This window comes from Anomalospiza imberbis, chromosome 8 (genome assembly GCF_031753505.1).
Source record: "Anomalospiza imberbis isolate Cuckoo-Finch-1a 21T00152 chromosome 8, ASM3175350v1, whole genome shotgun sequence".
Lineage (NCBI taxonomy): Eukaryota > Metazoa > Chordata > Aves > Passeriformes > Viduidae > Anomalospiza > Anomalospiza imberbis.
This window is the reverse complement of record NC_089688.1, coordinates 34,125,001-34,130,000: the sequence shown is the minus strand read 5'-3', so window position 1 is coordinate 34,130,000 and position 5,000 is coordinate 34,125,001.

The following is a 5,000-nucleotide window of genomic DNA, read 5'->3' as shown; positions in this document are numbered from 1 at the left end:
CAAGGTGGCACAGCAGACCCAGGTTCACACAAAGGCTATGGCTTTGTCTATAAAAATGAAGAATTTTTTGGGTGCAGGAGCCCATGTGGGTTTATGGTTGGACTCAATGCTCTTAAAAGTATTTTCCAGTCTAAATGATTCTTTAACTCAGATTCCATGTCTGTGGCTGTGGTGCCTGAGCATCACCAGTGCACTGGAAGTGCCCAAGGCCAGGTTGGATGGGTCTTGGAGCAACCCGGGGTAGTGGACGGTGTCCTTGCCCATGATAGAGGGTGGAACTGGAAGGTTTTTTAGCCCCCCTCCAAGCCGAAACAGTGTGTGATTCCATGATGTCCTGCACCAATAGTCCCAGAGAAGCTCTGGGGTTTTCACCTTGTTAAATTTAAAAATCCTGTGGGCAATCTTTTATTTTGTCCCTTTTTTAGTGCAGTAATGTTATATTCAACTCTTTGCAGCATGTGGAAAATTGTCACTTAGTGTGAATTCCCAATGAAATCCCAAAATGGACTGTGTGCTATTGGATGCCAGGGAGACTGGAGGAAGGAGGGAGGGAAGGGATGGGTTTAACCCACCACCAGGAAAGCCCTTTTTATTTTACTTTTATGTGAATTTAACAACCAGGTTGAAAGAAAAAAAAAAAAAAAAAAGAGCCTTAAATTGTGAATGCTGTTGAATGAGCTTCTGTATTGATTCACCCCTTGGAAATGCCTGGGAGTGCTGCAGATCCCAGGGAGCACAGCAGGAGGGATGATTGCACCGAGCAAACCCTCTTGTCCTGCAGCTGAGTGGGAGAGGAGCGCAAGGAGGAAAGGGGGGGGCTGTGCCACCCTCTCCTGGGCTCATGGTTGAATGGAAACACTGGATTTAATACTGAGATGGAAATAATCCCAAAAGTTTTCCAAAGGCAAAGGTGCAAAGCTGCTGTAGCCAAGCAGCCAGGCTTGGCCTTTTTAAAAAAAAATATCACATTCCTGTTCCTGCGCTTGGTGAAGGACCTAAAGGTGTCCAGGGCAGAGCTTGGCTGCCCCGTTTTCCATGAGCCCCCTCCATGGCCACAAATTTCATCCTGCAGAGGGCAGGCTCCAGTGATGCCACCACCACTTCCCCAGCTCCTTCCTCAGAGGAGAGAGGAGCAGGGAACACCAGGGCAGAGTTCCAGCCACGGGAGCCCCCTGGGGTGCTGATTTTGGATGCTGCAGAGCTGCTCACATGAAGTGAGCCCTGGCCAGCTCTGCCTTCTCTTGGGAGAACATAAACATAACACAAAATCCCTTTTGAGCAGGGGAGGATCTTGGATGGGGGTGGGAATTCTAAATTCTGGCTCCTCAAAGAAACCTGACTGACCCTGCAGTAAATCAGTGGAACTGGGAGGGTTTGGGAAGAGCAGGATGGATGGTGGGGCTTGGCCAAGTGCTGGCACAGAGTGAGGTTGAGGGCACTTGTTGCCCAAAAAAAGAGCAATGGACTGGCATCCAAAGCCACTCCATTTCCTCCTCCACTTCTTTAATTATTAAAGACAAATAAGAACCTGCTGGCACATAAAGAACAAAAAAGAAAAACAAGGTACTTAAGAACTGGCAGGCAGGCTCAGCAATAAGTCATGGCACAAGCCCCTGGAATGTCCCTGCTTGTATAAATAGGATCATTCATGGGAATCTCCAGGATAAATCCCTTTGCATTCAGTAAAGAGGAAGAGCATTGTCTGCTGTGACACAAGAAAAATGACATTTAAAAAAATAATAATTAAACAGAAGAACCACAGTACAGATAATTTATCTAAGGGTGCTTGTGCCAGAGCCTTCAGTCATCCTGATGGACACCTTGGAGATGGGAATATCTACAGCTCGTGGTTTTCATGGGATTTCATTCTTTTTATGTTTTGGGGTTTTTTGGGTTAAGGCTCCAGCCATCCACCTAACTCTTGAAGAAAACCAGCAGCCAGGGCATTGTTCTGGTCCTCAGCTCAGCTGGTTGATGGATAAAATTCCAGGAATCTCCATGACTTTGCTTCATCTGGGAAATAATAATTACAGTGCTCCCCAAAACTGCTCCCCACACCTGTGTGAGGCTCATTGGCCATGCCCAAAGCTGTCCCATGAGTGTCACATACCATGACAACCTTCTGGGCCATTAACAGAACTTTATTGGCAGTGCCAAGATATAAAAATACCTCCTTGGCCCACCACTGAGCGAGGGACCCACCAATCCCAGCACCCAGAATGGCAAAATTAAAAAAATAAATAGGGAAAATCAGTGAATTTAGGGAAAGGTGGGGATATACTCCCCAGGGACAATGGAGGTCCCTGCTGTCCCACGTCCCATGGCAGTGGTTGACAATTGAAGAAAGAGGAAAAAAAAGAGGAAAAAAAAGAGGAAAAAAACAGGAAAAAATCTTAGAGAAAATAAATATTAGGGTAAAAATCTTAGGAGAAAATATCTTAGGGAAAAAAACCTCTTTCTGAAGCTGCTCACCATGTACAGCTGCTGAAACATCTGTGCCGAACATGATGACACAAGCTGGGATTGTGGCAGTTGGGGAGGGGGAGGCAGGAAGGGAGGGGAAGGCACAGGGTGAGGACAGCCCCCAGACGAGGGGACAGGGTCAGGCAGGAGCCTCCAGGCTGTAGCCAAGGGGGTGCCCCCACTTTTTGGGCACCTCAGCAAAACCCCAGATGTGTTTGGGGTCACCTCTGAGGGACAGAGACCCTCAGACCCTGCCCTCCCCTTACCCAGCTCAGGGTGATTAAATCGATCAAAGGTTTGAAGGGTGACACCTTTGCCCAGGAAATCTGTCACTTTTAAAATAATTTTTTGCAATATCCCAAAAAAATAAGTAAAACAGGGAAGATCCTAAAACCTGCTGAAACTGGGGTTCGACAGGTGGGTTTGGCAAAACCCTCCTGCGCAGGTGAGAATTTTTGGACCTGCTGATGTGGGTAGAAAAATTTCAGTCTCTGGCCTGGAATAGGTGCAGGAAAAACAATGAAAAAGGAAAAATTCAACAACAACAAGAATAATAAAAAATGCAATCCTTTGCTCCTGCATTGTGATTAAAAAGAAAAAATAAGAAACTAAATAGAATAGAACAGAAATCTGCCTTAATCAAAACAACATTATGCCAAAACCCCTTTCGAGGGAAGGGAAATGTCCACAGCAGCACAGCCCTGCTTAAAAATAGAACAGGCTTTGCCTTGTGAGGAACAAAAATACAGAACAACATTTCTGCCAGCCCGCCTTTGAAGGATGTCTGTCATATGCCTGCGCTTATTTTACGCCCCTTCCCTTTTTTAAAAGAGGAACAATGCCATCTTCCCGAAAGGAAATAGGCAATAAAAACTCCAGCAGGATTTCCTATTCATAATTTTTCCCATTCATATCCTAATGGGTGAAGGAAAAAAAAAAAAAAAAAAAAAAGAAAGAAAACCCTCTACCAGCTTTAACAACTTAAACAACACTTATTAAATAGATATTTTTACATGCCTGGTTTTTCCTAAATGTGGGATATAGTTTTACAGTTCAATTAAGTTTTTTTTTCCCTTTTCCAGATCTCCTTCTCAGAGCTGGCTGAATTCTGTGTGAGCTGATGTAAAGCATCTGATGACAAAATATCAAATATATTTCTAAAACACCCCATTGAGATTTTATCTGTGCCATTACATTTTTAATTAATAGAATTTCTCCCCCCCCCTTTTTTTTTTTTTTCAGTTGTTGTTTTACAAATGTTGTGTTTTACTGCCAGTATGATCTCACTGCTTTACAGTATCGATAAATGAAGGCACACCTGCACTATAAAATCTGCTTTATATGAAGCAGGCCATTCATGTTTTTATAGCCCATTTTTCACCCATTGTTCTTGGGTCATGTCATAGGTGTGCTGTAATGTGTGGTGGAGGTGGGCGGCTCGGAGATCCCTGCAACAAAATGGTCTAATTTTGCCAACTTTAGTGCCAGAATCTGGCCTGAAAAATGCAGAATTAATATCCCCGTGGACACTCGGCATGATGTCACTTCCCTGCAAATGTCCAAGACAAACAGCTATTTCCAGATCACTTGCACTTATAACATGAATTCTCCCTCCTTTCTTATCCCCAAATTACTATTCCTGTGTTTTCTAGCAATTTTTATGTTAACTCAGTTCATGCCTGAACTTTCCTGACTCTGCGAAAGCCTTGCACGGTTTTATTGTGTTGCTTCATAGATGACAAGGTTCATTCCCAACCCAAAGATGTTTTTTCTGGAGCCTGCAGACCATTTTTTTTTAGGAGGCTTTTGCAAGCCAGCCCAACCTGCGTTCACATTTCACTCACTTTGTGCACTCACGCAAAAGGAATTGTTACAAAACGCAGCCACCTCGCTTAATTCAAAAAACACCGGGTTTAGGGGGGTGTTTTGGAGTGCTTTTTGCTTCTCCTTTCTTTCCCAGGGATGGGCTCTCCAGGCAGCCACGCCGTCCCCCAGCCCTGCTCACACACCTTATCCCTGACTGGCAGCATCCTCCCGGTGCTGTCCCTCCGGAGAGGAGCCGGCTGGGAGGATGCTGCCGCTGGGATGAAGGTCACCCTCCCCTGGAACCCGAGGCCTGGGCCCTGGAGCTCGGCTCAGCTCCTGGGCTTTCTGCGGGGCGCGAAGTTTTCCCGCCGCGAAGGATGCGCGGCTTAAGAGGGAATATTAATATTTTCCTCGCAGCCGCCCTTCCCCAGGCTGGGATGCAGCAGCTTAATTCCTCAATTCCTTTTATTAAATCCCCCCCCTCGCCCCCTTTTCTCCACGTTCACCCCACATGGCACTGGCGGCTGTGTTTCAGGACGTGCCTTGCGAGTGACAACTTTATGGCAGAGAAGAGAAACTTTATTAGGATAACAAACAGAGGAACAACTTGGAGGCACGGCAGCAGAGTTTCCAGGAGGACAAGGTGGGAGCATGGGGGTGTCCCCCCAGGAGCTGGAGGGTGCCTGGTCCCTGGGGGTGGACGCTGATGTCTGATTTCCCTGCCAATGGGA